The sequence below is a fragment of the Schistocerca gregaria genome, chromosome X, assembly GCF_023897955.1.
Source record: "Schistocerca gregaria isolate iqSchGreg1 chromosome X, iqSchGreg1.2, whole genome shotgun sequence".
NCBI lineage: Eukaryota > Metazoa > Arthropoda > Insecta > Orthoptera > Acrididae > Schistocerca > Schistocerca gregaria.
In genome coordinates this window covers 156,834,992-156,850,680 of record NC_064931.1, presented here as the reverse complement: position 1 = coordinate 156,850,680, position 15,689 = coordinate 156,834,992, and the positions used below count along the sequence as shown (strand labels likewise).

General features: G+C 42.1%; 1 protein-coding gene and 1 long non-coding RNA gene across 2 annotated transcripts in view; one reads left to right on the top strand and one right to left on the bottom strand.

The window, feature by feature from the left end:
• Nucleotides 1-12,404, bottom strand: part of LOC126297427 (uncharacterized) — a 479,132-nt gene extending 466,728 nt beyond the window's left edge. Inside the window, exon 1 of the mRNA XM_049988246.1 lies at nt 12,324-12,404. The gene's annotated coding sequence lies outside the window, so the exon portion shown is untranslated. The remainder of the gene's footprint in view (nt 1-12,323) is intronic.
• LOC126297428 (uncharacterized) overlaps nt 1-15,689 on the top strand; it is a 245,256-nt gene that overhangs the window by 186,093 nt on the left and 43,474 nt on the right. The gene's annotated exons all lie outside the window — the stretch shown is intronic.

Here is a 15,689-nt window from a genome sequence, read left to right as displayed (position 1 = left end):
AGAGGCGTTCAATGACTTCGAAAGTAATGTTGTATGTACTGACTTGGCAGAAAACCCTAATAAATTTTGGTCTTATGTCTAAGCGGTGGGTGGATCAAAAGCAAAATGTCCAGACACTCTGTGACCAAAATGGTACTGAAACAGAGGATGACAGACTAAAGGCCGAAATACTAAATGTCTTTTTCCAAAGCTGTTTCACAGACGAAGACTGCACTGTAGTTACTTCTCTTGATTGTCGCGCAGATGACAAAATGGTAGATATCGAAATAGACGACAGAGGGATAGAGAAACAATTAAAATCGCTCAAAAGAGGAAAGGCCGCTGGACCTGATGGGATACCAGTTCGATTTTACACAGAGTACGCGAAGGCACTTGCCCCCCTTATTGCAGCGGTGTACCGTAGGTCTCTAGAAGAGCGTAGCGTTCCAAAGGATTGGAAAGGGCACAGGTCATCCCCGTTTTCAAGAAGGGACGTCAAAGAGATGTGCTGAACTACAGACCTATATCTCTAACGTCGACCAGTTGTAGAATTTTGGAACACGTATTATGTTCGAGTATAATGACTTTTCTGGAGACTAGAAGTCTTCTCTGTAGGAATCAGCATGGGTTTAGAAAAAGACGGTCGTGTGAAACCCAGCTCGCGCTATTCGTCCACGAGACTCAGAGAACCATAGACAAGGGGTCCCAGGTAGATGCCGTGTTTCTTGACTTCCGCAAGGCTTTCGATGCAGTTCCCCACAGTCGTTTAATGAACAAAGTAAGAGCATATGGACTATCAGACCAATTATGTGATTGGATTGAATAGCTCCTAGATAACAGAACGCAGCATGCCATTCTCAATGGAGAGAAGTCTTCCGAAGTAAGAGTAATCTCAGGTGCGCCCCAGGGAAGTGTCGTAGGACTGTAGCTATTCACAATATACATAAATGACCTTTTGGATAACATCGGAAGTTCACTGAGGCTTTTTGCGGATGATGCTGTGGCATATCGAGAGGTTGTAACAATGGAAAATTGCACTGAAATACATGATGCAGGGAATGTCAATTGAAACTCAATGTAGACAATTGCAATGTGCTTCGAATGCACAGAAAGAAAGATCCCTTATCATTTAGCTACCATATAGCACGTCAGCAACTGGAAGCAGTTAATTCAAATGGCTCAAATGGCTCTGAGCACTATGGGGCTTAACATCTTTGTTCATCAGTCCCCTAGAACGTAGAACTACTTAAACCTAACTAACCTAAGGACATCACACACATCCAGGCCCGAGGCAGGATTCGAACCTGCGACCGTAGCGGTCACGCGATTCCAGACTGAAGCGCCTAGAACCGCACGGCCACACCGGCCTGCGAAGTAGTTAATCCCATAAATTACCTGGGAGTAGGATATTATGAGTGATTTAAAATGTAAAGATCATATAAAGTTGAACGTCGGTACAGCAGATGCCAGACTGACATTCACTGGAAAAATCCTAAGGAAATGCAATCCGAAAACAACGGAAGTAGGTTACAGTAGACTTGTTCGCCCACTGCTTGAATACTGCTCAAAGGTGTGGGATCCGTACCAGATAGGGTTAACAGAGGAGATAGAGAAGATACAACGGAGAGCAGCGCGCTTCGTTACAGGATCATTTAATAATCGCGAAAGCGTTACGGAGATGATAGATAAACTCCGGTGGAAGACTGCAGGAAAGACGCCCAGTAGCTCGGTACGGGCTTTTTTTGAACTTTCGAGAGCATACCGTCACCGAGGAGTCAAGCAGTATATTGCTTCCTCCTACGTATATCTCGCGAAGAGACCATGAGGATAAAATCAGACAGATTAGAGCCCACACAGAGGCATACCGACAATCCTTTCCACGAACAATACGAGACTGGAATAGAAAGGAGAACCGACAGAGGTACTCAAGGTACCCTCCGCCACACACCGTCAGGTGGCTTGCGGAGCATGGATGTAGATGTAGATGTAGAAGTGATGCAGAAGTGTTCAATGATAAGGGGTATCTGTGTGCCACAAAGAATGAGGCGGAAGGCCGCAGGCATTTCCAAGAGACGGGAAGGGCTTAGCGCACTCGTCCTGTGGTTACTGATAGTGGTGTTGCAGGCCTGGCTGCAAGGAGCACACCCAAGAAAGTTTTTCAGTTATGTTTAAGTGTGATCTGTGACTGTGTAAGTAAGTGTTTCCTTTAACTATCAGAATAAGAAAAAAATACTGCAGTTCTTTAGCATCGTCTAAATTGTTTAAAACATCAGTGTCAATTTCGTGTTGTCTTTCGATTTCTGAAATAAATAAACAATATTCTTAAACAAATTGTTTAAACAATCCCTTGTGCATGCTATATTAACCTACCGTCATGAGATCCTTCCAGTCAAGCAGACAGACACAGACTGCGTGAATTTCCCTCCATTTTTCCTCACACCACCATCTTGGATTACGTCACTGGAGGGGGAGGGGGGGAGTGTCAATGGTGCACTCTGGTGGTGGTGTTGTGGACTAGGTCAGTTGGCCTCTGGACCTCGAGGTCTAGTGCTTAATCAATAGCAACTCAAATTGTTTAAATAAAGAATATACCACACCGCATACAAAATAAAGATTCATCCTATCTAGCAGCCCAGCACAGACTGAGCCCTTTTTCCACCATTTTTCATTTGCGGGTGGCGACGGGAGGGGAGTAAGAGGGGGGTAGAGCTAGGTTTGTGGAGGTAGCGCAATTGACCTATTTTCCTGCCAAAATTTAAATTTCCCATCATGACGCCAGTGGGACATTGCCCATCTATGGCCGCCATCTTCGATCTGCAATCTTGAATTAATTTGACAACAATACAGAGGGAGGCGACACTGTCTTTGTCCCATTACTCATGTAATGTAACAGGTTGACTCGGTCATACTACTGCTCAAGTAGATGAAAACAGTTTTAATGGCACTCTGACAACAGTTAATCTCTACACACTACGATATGTTGCTCGATTTCCGACATCATTTAGCCGTACCTGACCAATTCAGAAAGACATCATGAAAACAAATGTGAAATAATGCTAAGCCTAGCAACCATACAGGGCTACCTAAGCGACTCAAGCACTAAATTGTGTTTTAATATGTTATTCAGCTCTCTCACTTCCAAATACTTAACAAGTAAATTACAACACCACGAGCGTAAATCCTGTTTTCCAGGCGAGAAATGTACCATCATCACCCATTAGCAATGCGCCGCTTCTCAGCCTATCGTCAAAACGGTCTTCCTAGATCTCTCCTACCTTGGAGTTACAATCTGAGCACTTATCATGGCAATCTAGTATCTGATATCCTAGTAATATGTTGGTTCCATTAGTGGTTGCGTTTTTACATCATCCGCAATTTCTGAAAGGTTACGTCTTTCAGAGAATGTAAGAACCTAATCTGTGTGGTGTTTATTCCGTTTTTCCCGCTTCGATGTTCAACATTCACTGGCGTACAGAAGAGCCGGTTTCGTTATCACATTATGAAATCTGATTTTTATTTCTTTTGTCATTTGTTTCCCAACATTTCCTTCTTTAATATTCCACTTCATCTTACTTATCTTTGTTAAACTCTTCTCTATGTGTATTTGGTTTTTAAATTGCGAAATATGGCTACCGGAATATATAAATTCCGTTATTTTGCTACTATTACGTTGTTGACTGCAGTCTTAACTCTCGAGGAACGTTTTTTTCAGTTACGACCATTTCCTTTATTTGCAAAATTTGAATATCGCACTTTGTGAGAATGTTTAGAAGTTTCTGTGCTGATCTATGTAAATTACGCTACTGGCCATTAAAATTTCTACACCACGAAGGTGACGTGCTACAGACGCGAAATTTAACCGACAGGAAGAAGATGCTGTCATATGCAAATGATTAGCTTTTCAGAGCATTCACACAAGGTTGGCGCCGGTGGTGACACCTACAACGTGCTGACATGAGGAAAGTTTCCAACCGATTTCTCATACATAACAGCAGTTGACCGGCGTTCACTGGTGAAATGTTGTTGTGAGGCCTCGTGTAAGGAGCAGAAATGCGTACCATCACGTTTCCGACTTTCATAAAGGTCGGATTGTAGCCTACCGCGATTGCGGTTTATCGTATCGCGACATTGCTGCTCGCGTTGGTCGAGATCCAATGACTGTTAGCAGAATATGGAATCGGTGGGTTCAGGAGGGTAATACGGAACGCCGTGCTGGATCCCAACAGCCTCGTATCACTAGCAGTCAAGATGACAGGCATCTTATCCGCATGGCTGTAACGGATCGTGCAGCCACGTCTCGATCCCTGAGTCAACAGATGGTGACGTTTGCAAGGCAACAGCCATCTGCATGAACAGTTGGACGACGTTTACAGCAGCATGGACTGGCAGCTCGGAGACGATGGCTGTGGTTACCCTTGACGCTGCATCACAGACAGGAGCGCCTGCGATTGGTGTACTCAACGACGAACCTGGGTGCACGAATGGCAAAGCGTAATTTTTTCGGATGAATCCAGGTTCTGTTTACAGCATCATGATGGTCGCATCCGTGTCTGGCGACATCGCGGTGAACGCACATTGGAAGCGCGTATTCGTCATCGCCATACTGGCGTATCACACGGCGTGATGGTATGGGGTCCCATTGGTTACACGTCTCGGTAACCTCTTGTTCGCATTGACGGCACTTTGAACAGTGGACGTTTCATTTCTGATTTGTTACGACCCGTGGCTCTACCCTTCATTCGATCCCTGCGAAACTCTACATTTCAGCAGGATAATGCACGACCGCATGTTGCAGGTTCTGTACGGGCCTTTCTGGATACAGAAAATGTTCCGACTGCTGCCCTGGCCAGAACATTCTCCAGATCTCTTACTAATTGAAAACGTCTGGTCAATTGTGGCCGAGCAAGTGGCTCGTCACAATACGCCAGTCACTACTCTTGATGAACTGTGGTATCGTGTTGAAGCTGCATGGGCAGCTGTACCTGTACACGCCATCCAAGCTCAAGGCGTATCAAGGCCGTTGTTACGGCCAGAGGTGGTTGTTCTGGGTACTGATTTCTCAGGATCTACGCATCCATATTGCGTGAAAATGTAATCACATGTCAGTTCTAGTATAATATATTTGTCCAATGAATACCCATTTATCATCTGCATTTCTTCTTGTTGTAGCAATTTTAATGGTCAGTAGTGAAAATAACAGTGGTGATGGCCCACACTCTGGGCTAAGTCCCTGATAAATTTGTAAGGCTCCGTTATATGTTTCGTGATTACCTTTAATTTGTAAAAGTGGCAGTTTATTAAATTTACTAAAGCATTTTGACCTTGATATATTTCTGATACTTGCCACAGCATGTGTCTTTTGCCTGGGTCATAAGCCTCTCTAAGATCTAACTATAGCACAGATAATTAAGAGGCTCAAATTACATTTTCCGCTGTTAATTGTCATCTGCATATGAATGTCTGTTCCCTACTACTGTCACCTCGCTCGATAATGACAGAAACAATCCGGCTGACGGATAAACGAGAAATGTACTAACGAGCAGTCTCGAACGCATTTAATGCATGGCTGGACTCTTCCGCATTCCTCTCATTATTTGGACCTCGATGTTTTTAGTTTTCATACATTTTTTGTTGTCCTACAGAATTAAGGTTCCGTGTTAAAAAAGTAATCAACAACGCAGTTACATAAAAGCAAAATATCGGGGACTTGGCATTTCATAGTTATCTTTCTGCTTACAGTTATATTTCTGCCGTGAAAAGGAAAAATATATCGGAGCGAGGGAAGGAAGGAGCTCGGTTCACGTCGTGTCACGATTTTGATAGGAACAGCGTGCCTCGGAAGGAGACGCAATAGTCATTTTACCTTAGCATTCCGACGGAACAAATCGGATCGATGCGGTTTATTCACAGAAGGAATAGGAAAGAAGCAATAATAATAATTGTGTACGGCTTAACGGTCCGGTGCAAATTTTTCAATTGCGTGCCACTTCAGCCACGTGTGTATCCCTAAGTTACCTTGTTAATGGGACCGGGGAAAGGAGACCTACAGTCTAGCGTGGAATATCTTTCGTGGTGAATCTTCACATCGTTAAGAGATGAAGGCTAGATTGGTCGCACACTGGGATCCCATGCCGTGACCTTTCGCTGTCCATGCACGCGCTCTGTCATTAGACCACAGAAAATAAGTACACGTTGTTTAATCGGGAGCCGTGAATTAACCTATAAAGTTAGCATTTCATTAAGAAATGTTTTCGCAGAGATTAATTTTAGGCAACTGACAAGCACAGCAATGACATATTGTACACAAACCAGTGGGCAACATTACTATACAGCACCAATCGCCAACTTAACAATGGACCACTTGGAAGCTAGCGACATTTCTGCTGGTTTGCCTTCTGCGATTCTAAATTCCGTGCATTTCTATTTTCTGAGTGTGTGGCGAAGTTTAGTCAGAGTACAAAGGCCAACTGAGGACCCTCGGCGATCTATGCCCGGGCATACAGGGGTGGACTAAAATACGGAAACACCAAAAACGCAACATATTACAATGTCTAACATGGTGTAAGAAAACTGTTGGCAATCAAAACAGTGTTCATCGGAGACAAAGGCATCGGCATGAGTGTGAAAGTACCGGTCTCGTTCTCTATACGAGATGGTCAGAAACAGTCTGAGAAAATGTTGTTCTTGTGAAACACAACTAGCTCTTTATTCGCATGATGTGTTGAGTGCTACTGACAACAGATTTCAGATCGATTCCGTATTTCTGGATTTCCGGAAGGCTTTTCACACTGTACCACACAAGTGGCTTGTAGTGAAATTGCGTGCTTATGGAATATCGTCTCAGTTATGTGATTGGATTTGTGATTTCCTGGCCGGCCATTGGCGGCCGAGCGGTTCTAGGCGCTTCAGTGTGGAACCGCGCGACCGCAGCGGTCGCAGGTTCGAATCCTGCCTCGGGCATGGATGTGCGTGATGTCCTTAGGTTAGTTAGGTTAAAGTAGTTCTAAGTTCTAGGGGACTGATGACCTCAGAAGTTAAGTCCCATAGTGCTCAGAGTCATTTGAACCATTTGTGATTTCCTGTCAGATAGGTCAGAATTCGTAGTAATTGACGGAAAGTCATCGAGTAAAACAGAAGTGATTTCTGGCGTACCCCATGGTAGTGTTATAGGCCTTTTGCTGTTCCTTATCTATATAAACCATTTGGGAGACAATCTGAGCAGCCGTCTTCGGTTGTTTGCAGATGACGCTCTCGTTTATCGACTAATAAAGTCATCAGAAGATCAAAACAAACTGAAAAATGACTTACAGGAAATATCGGAATGGTGCGAAAAGTGGAAGTTTACCTTAAATAACGATAAGTGTGAGGTCATCCACATGAGTGCTAAAAGGAATTCATTAAACTTCGGTTACACGAAAAATCATCTAATCTAAAGGCCGTAAATTCAACTAAATACCTAGGTATTACAATTATGAACAACTTAAACTGGAAGGAGCACACAGGAAGTGTTGTGGGGAAGGCTAACCAAAGACTGCGTTTTATTGGCAGGACACTTAGAAAATGTAAGGAGACTGCCTACACGGCGTATTTCCGTCCTCTTTTAGAATACTGCTGCGTGGTGTGGGATCCTTCCACGCGAGAAAGTTCAAAGAAGGGCAGCAAGTTATGTATTATCGCGAAATATGGGAGAGAGTGTCACTGAAATGATACAGGATTTGAGCTGGACATCGTTAAAACAAGGCGTTTTTCGTTGCGACGGAATTTTCTCACGAAATTCGAATCACCAACTTTCTCCTCCGAATGCGAAAATATTTTGTTGATCCCGACCTACATAGGGAGAAACGATCACCACGACAAAATAAGGGAAATCAGTGCTTGTAAGGAAAGGTGTAGGTGTTCGCTCTTTCCGCGCGCTATACGAGATTGGAATAATAGAGAATTGTGAAGGTGGTTCGATGAACCCTCTCCTAGGCACTTAAATGTGACTTGCAGTTTCCATGTAGATGTAGATGCAGATGTAGAGAAGTGTGTAAGGGTGTGGCAGGGTAGGTCATGGTGGGAAATAATTGTTAAAAAAAAAGAATTCGATGTGTTGCGCCATTTCCATATTAATTAGCGTTAATTCGAGCACCTGCACGTGTTAACATGCGGTAATGCACAGACATCCGTTTGTCCTCGAGTTACCATTTGTTGAAATGGTTTACCATTTCCAACGTGCTTTTTTGGGAAGTGATAAATTGAAGCTAGGTGGGTCAAAGCTACGTTTGTTCTGTTTGAGTAAACCAAACAAAGAACACGTTTGGCAATCCCGCTTCTGACAGGGTGCTTGACTTTGCCTGCACAGCGTCCTGGTTGGCTAACTTCAGTGCTAAATAGCTCGGTAATGGTGCAATGTATCGAATTTTTTCTTAACCGGTGTTTCTCAGCGTTACCCGCCCTGTAACACCCTTACAAATTTTTTAGACTGTTACTGACCACCCCATATATAGGGTGTCCAAAATTAAATACCTCAAAAACTAAGATCGATAGACGAGTGCAACAAACGGTACATTTATTGTGAACGCTGTAAGAATTTTATACAGAGGTTACACAGAAATTTTAAAATAGTTTTAAAAGCTGCTGAAAGATGCCGCTGAATGCTATGCAGTTCGCACATTATCAGCGTGCATAATTAAACTCATGCTCTGCAAGCAGTCTTTGTAATCGTAGTCAATCTTTTCGAAGTACGCAGGTGGTGCACACAAACAATGAAATTTTCCATCACACACTGTAATGTCTCAACGGATACGGATTCAGATATCACACGGATCGCCGATTCAAGGTCATCCGGTATGGTGGCTTGATTCCAGTAGACATTGTCTTTCGATGTGTCCCACAAAAAGTAGTCACAAGGAATCAGATCGGGCGAATGTGGAGGCCAATCCGCCCCTGCGTCAGTAAATTTGCAATAATCCAATGCAGTGTCTCTTTTTCCCGACTTATTCATTAACAAACCTATCTTGTGCAACACAGTCCAGCCCCATACCTTATGAACCACGTGGTGCCTGGTCGATCCTCTAATGCTTGCTGAATAGCGACTAATTGTTGCAAAATTGCAATGTAACGTTCTCTACTGATAGTTTCTCACATTAAAAAGGACTAATAATCATTGTAGTGCATATCATAGCCCAAAAAGTTACTTTGGGAGAATACAGTGTTTTCGCTTCACATAAATGGGGATTTCCGTAACCCCAAAATTGTTAGTTTGTTTCATCACGGCTCCCTTCAGACAGAAATGTGCTTCATCTGTGAACCAGATGCAGTCAACATCATATCCTTCATTATCAATCACTGTGAAAATCTCGTTCAAAAAAACACCCCTCTGCTGCACAGCTCGTTCAGGTGGCGTTGGATTTCCAATGCAATTCTTAGGATTTTGCAGAATAATTCCAGAAAAAGTGGTGAAATTTTCAGGAGTAACTACAGTTTGCCATCCCCCGCTAGATCATCAGCCCTGCTGCCTAACCGTTGGAATTTGGCGAAGAGCTTGCGCATGGTTTTCGCACTGAATCCCTTTGGAATATTAAAACGTGTCTGAAAACTGCACCTTGTTGCCGTAGGACTTTGTTCTAAATTGTAGTGTACCAGTATTAGAAAAAGACGCTGTTCGACGCTTTTAACCTCTTCCTTCGGTACGCTAACCTCCTTTCACGTTGCAAAAGTGGAACTGATCGCTCTGAGCTGCGGGGTACTATTTATGGGCTCTACGTATTGCATCCGTTAGCAGCTTTTCGATCTATTGCGAAACTTCTGTATAGATTTTGTATAAAATTCTTGCAGCAGATATTTAATTTTGAAATCAGGGACTTCTTCGTTGCACACTCTGTGCATAAATGATCTGACAGGTAGGGCGCGTAAGAATCTGCGACTGTTATGCGGATACTCTGTCCTAAGCGGGAAAATGTCATTATTAAGTGATAGCAGGAGATGGCCGCTTGCTCTTCATGTGAGCAAATGTAAGATAATGCAGACGAACGGCAAAAACAATCCTGTAATGCTCGAATACAGTTAACGCTTCACGCAGTCACGTCTATTGAATATCTACATGTAACGTCGCAAAGCGAAATGAGATACAAATAGCGCCTTAGGACGGTAGTAGGGAAGATGACTGGTTGACTTCAGTTTATTGAGACAATTTTAGGAAAGTGTGGCTCATCTATAAAGGAGACCGCTCATAGACTAGTTCGACCCATTCCTGAGTACAGCTCGATTATCTAGGGTACACACCAGGTCGGATTAAAGGAAGACACACAATAATTTCAGGGATGTGCTGCTAGATTTGTTACCGGTAGGTTCGACCAATATGCAAGGATTACAGACATGCTTCATGAACTCAAATGGGAATCCATGGAGGTAAGACGACGTTCTTTTCGCGAAACACTATTCTGAAAATTTAGAGAATAGACCTCTGTGGCTGACTGCCGACTACGTCCACGAGGGCAGATATGAGAAATTAGTCTCGTTTGGGGACATAGTCATTTTTCCCTCACTGTATTTGCGAATGAACATGGAAGGCAATGACAAGGTAGTCTCCGTTGTGCCTTGTGGACTAAGCATGTAGATAGCGTGCATTTGCATAGATTCGTCACTCAATCGATTGGTGGCTTCGTTTCATTTTATCGTAACTTATTGGTAATGATTGGAGTTCGTTGGCACGTTATCTTTCTTTCTTTATGAGCACTAAAATCCCGAATATTCCGGCTATAGAAATGTAAATTTATTTTTGCTTTTTTGTCATGTAGATAACTTACTTTATTTAATTTTTCAAGAATGATCCATTTTTAATATTTTACATCATTTCTACGTTTTTGTGTTTATCGTTCGTTTATGACACAACAGTGTATTCTTTAAGTTTTGGCAAGAACGAACAATGCGTGTGCGTGTAGGAAAAACGTAATAACGTTGCTCATCAATGAATTCGTACACACCGAAAATGAACTGATATTTCATCAGCTTATTGTCATTATCGAGCCACTTACTTTTGTTAACTTTGACCAGATATGGGTAATGAAACAAAAATACAAATATTTTGTATGAAACGTAACGCCCATTTGTGAAAGATCACTATTCGCATGTTGATTTTTTTGATTCGTTTTTGAAAATAAAGTAAAACAACGAACTTCACGCTCCATTTGTTTCAACAAATATTGGAAGATTTTCTAATACAAGCACATGTTGCTTAACAGATGTTCCCTCAATTTCGAAAACCTGTACGTGCTGAGAGACATATACTACCATAGCTCTAAGATGGCTGTACAACAATTTTCTTACAACTTCAAGGAATGACATTTCTACAACAAAACCACACCGATTTTAAAGTAATTATTTTTCTTATAACTTCAGTTCCAACTGCCAACAAAGTTTTTCATTATTGTACTTCATTTCACAACTCACTTTTCATATGTTTTGTATCACTATGAAGTCATTGTATCGATATTTTCAGGTTGTTTTAGTGATAATTTTCACGGTATTTTAGGTAATAAAAATCCGGGCCGTGCGGTTACAAGTCGTTTTTTAGTTTTTCATATTCGTGAACTCAATGAATTATCACTAGGGGCAACTGTCCCCATTTCTGTCCGCACCCCCCCCCCCCCCCTCCCAACCACCCTGCGAGTGCCATGCTGTCAGCTGTCAAGTGGTATAAATCTGTTTACAACATTTGTGGTTACAATCGCTGTTGACTTAGCAAACCGGCTAATAGACAAAAATACAACAGGCTTTACAACCCATAAATAAAATCAGATGGTGATTACAATCTCATTGCATCCAGTCAGATTTTGTTTATATGTCTCCCTTAATCGCTTACGACAAATGCCAGGATAATTCGTCTGGGAAATGCGTAATCGCCCTCCCCTCCTTTCCAAATATGAGCTCTTACTCGCTCCGTCGTCGTCAACGGGAACTTAACACTAATCTTTGTCCCTTTTCTGATTCTCGCAAAAACCGTGCGTCTTGATTAATGCAGAGATTCGGTGACAAGATCTTAACGAGCCAGACGAACTGACGCTAAAATATTAAGAGACCTGACGAACAAGAAGATGGTGACATTCGTAACGACATTCTGATTATGTAGATTGCACACTTTGGGACGATGCCGTTCCATCACAATAACGCCGATCAGAGATGTAGAAAGAAAAATCCTCATTAGAGGCACGATTTTGAAGAAACTGGTCCATTAAATAATCGCTGAAAACGGACACGAACAACTTCAGCATAATGCCAGATTCACACTGAAGTTTGGCGCCGCCGCAGAAATTCGTGCAAGCGGCGTGTTCACCAGATTGAAGGGTGCTGCAGATACGTACCGTGGTAGGTGAGGGCGTCACACCACAAAGCTCATGTCCCGACGGCGAACGGAATGGCACTAGGCCGCAGACACTCTTCCAGCGAGCTCTGCGCCCGCCTGGAGGGAGGGAGGAGGGGGCTCCGGTGAAAGTGGCCTTCGTAACGGTGCAGCGGCTTCCGTGAGGCTGTGTGTGTGTGTGTGTGTGTGTGTGTGTGTGTGTGGAGTCTAATGGGCCGCGCCTTGTCTTGAGGCCCCCATAGGCCCAATTCACACTGAAATGGCCTGCTGACGCTGACTTACGGCGGCGGCGAGTCAGGGACGTCAAGCGGATGGAACGTGAGCAATTCACACAGAAGTGGGGCTGTCAGAGATACCCGGGACGGTCGTGTTACGAATGGATTAGAATACGTCGCCTCCACCAGAAGACAAAATTGATATAATGTTTTGCGACTCTTAATTAGCAGCGAAGAAGATATTGGATACATCCATTATGGTTGAGAAAAGAGAAAAAATACAGCACATTCGACGTAATGAAAGAACTGAACATGTATTCCGAACGTTTCCAGCATTTTTATAGGATGTCTCATAAGTGAAGGACAGCACTCACAGACAAGCAATGGGACTAGAATGTTTTGATCATAATTCCTATTTTTCATTTGTGTTTCATTTGAACGTAGGCCTAAACATTGCTGATTTTGTGAGAGATGTTTTAAGTGTTATGACGCTTCGAAAGTCTGATCATCCGTAAATGTTTCACTGCTGTAAACCGGAAATTCCTCGTTACCAAGCATAGTTTCCTACCACTTAGTTGATATTTTGCCCTTATAGAGAGGAACATGCAACTTCACTCGGTCTTGTACACAACCTTTTATCATGACTCGTCTGCAAAAGGGGTTCGGTTATGCACAGTTGCATTCGCGCCCCATATTGAGTAAATAGCCAGCCTAAGTACAGCAGTCAACGAATTCAAGTATTTGTCTAAATCACGATCGTTCACAAATGATTTACACCGACAACAGTTTAGGATGAAAACGTTTTTATTTTGCTAATTCACATCCACAAAGCAAACTGATAACCACGTGATACTATGTCGGCGGCTCTTAGCCGCACCGACGGACCACGATCAAAGACCCCGACCTTTGTCCGCTATCCTCTGTCCTGTGTCCGGTCACGTGACACTACATTAGTCAAATATATTATTTCTAAACATGGCCATCATGCATTTACAATGTTACAATATTAAAATACGTAAAACTAAATACCTTATATTATTTTGTAGACAATCATCAGATTATTTACATATTTAAGGGCACTCCACGTTTTGGCAGTTTCACCCCTCTTCTTTTGCTTAGTCACGTCTTTGCCTAAAACGTGTGGCATACGAAATACTGATTTTGCTTTACATGGATCGAAAACTGAACAGTACCTTCAAAATTAAAGACAATAACTTATTATGCAGAGGTTCTCAAACATCCTTACAACTTAATTTTTATATAAAACATGTTCTTTAATGCCCAAAATATTATCCATGCTACTATGCTTTAAATTTGAGTTTCGAACTATTCTGAAGAGCTCTTATGTTTGTGGAGTACTCCTATTTCAGTGATCAGATAGCCAGCAAATCCAATAATTAGCAAGACAAGCACACCTTGCATTATTAGCATGTGTACCAAGTTATGCAATGAGACATAGGCAATTATGTAACTAAGTAATTCAATGTGAAACTGTTATATGCTGCCTCAATTCTTTATCAAGAAGGTGACTCCATAAATATATTGACTTGTGCTTGCTACACCCTCACTGTTCTTCCACAGTAAACATTACCACATCCAGCAAATTAGTTATACTATTACAGTATCCCTTGTAACCTCACAAACAAAATATCCTTTTACCCAGAAAATTGGATTCTAGTCATTGCCAACGCCAAATACAACGTAATACTTCTGTGCAAAATGGAGCCAAAGGATTTTAGTGCGCTAGGCCATACGTTGCAAAGAGGCCCAGTCAAAATATTTGAGTATGTTTGGATACACACCTCATGTGACAACCATATGACACTAATGGGAAAAGTCAAAACATCCAACAACAATGGATTTGTCAAAGCATTGCAAAAAGCCGACAGGTGCTGACAAAAGAAATCTGTAGCTAGATAACATTACAGTTTTCCACACCTATTGTGATAAATTCTGCAAGTAAAATGCACCGAGAAAAAAACCTTGCTTGACATATGACAGTATATCTCAGCTGAAGAACGGAAAGTACCATATGAATAGTGGATTTGCGCTGTACATTTTAGTGTAATTCCAACAGAAATAGTGTTAAATTTTTCCCTATCTTCTGCTACGGTTTGTGCAGTAATCATGTTGTGTTTTGGCCTGTATTATTGTACTTTCTCAAAATAAGATTTGCATTTCTGCAATAAGTAACAGAAAAACCAGGGTGTTTCAGCTGCACAACGTTGTAACGGCACAGATTAAACGTTGATAGTCCAGGAAAATAAGAAAAGATAGTGCTCTTTTTTCAAAGATAACATAAATAATTCTCTAATACCTGTTACAGAAACATACGAAATGGCGTTTTACCTCATATATACACTGTCTGTAACAAGAAAGCCGAAATTTGCAAGCTTAAAATAGATAAACATAAAACATTCATAATTCATTATATCAATAGCAAAATCTCATTTCTCATTCATTGCCCGCTGGAACACACACCATTTGTTCGACAACAAGTGAACGAAAATAGTTACTGAAAGCGTCGTCGATGATACTGATAGTGTACATGATAAATATATATGTGTACAGTATAAAGCTAAATCTGCCGCTGAATCAGCGATTTTGACCGTGTAGTTCTAAAATGAAAATAACTGTTAATGCAATGTTAACTCAAAAAGTGAGTCTAACTGACTTCATAAACCACGTAAGAAAGTGAAACACGAGCCAGAAATCCGATTAGCTTGCGGCCTTACAAAAAACATTTGTCTAGGTAACATATTTCAGCGATTAACATCTTACAAGATCGCAGGGTAATATAAGCGCGAGATAAAACATTACAAATGTGAAATGTTGCTTCATTAACAACCGGTGTAACCGCCAGAATATTGAATTGAAGTACGCAGACGTGCATGTGTTGTGTTGTACAGCTGCCAGATGTCAGTTTGCAGGATTGAGTTCCATGCCTGCAGCACTTGGTCGGTCAATACAGGGACGGTTAATGCTGGTTGTGGATGACACTGGACTTGTCCGATCACGTCCCATATATGCTCGATTGGAGACAGAGCTGGTAATCGAGCAGGCCAATTCAACATTTCGTCACTCTGTGGAGCATGTGGGTTACAACAGCGGTACGTAGGCGAGCGTTATAGTGTTGGTAAACATCACCTGGA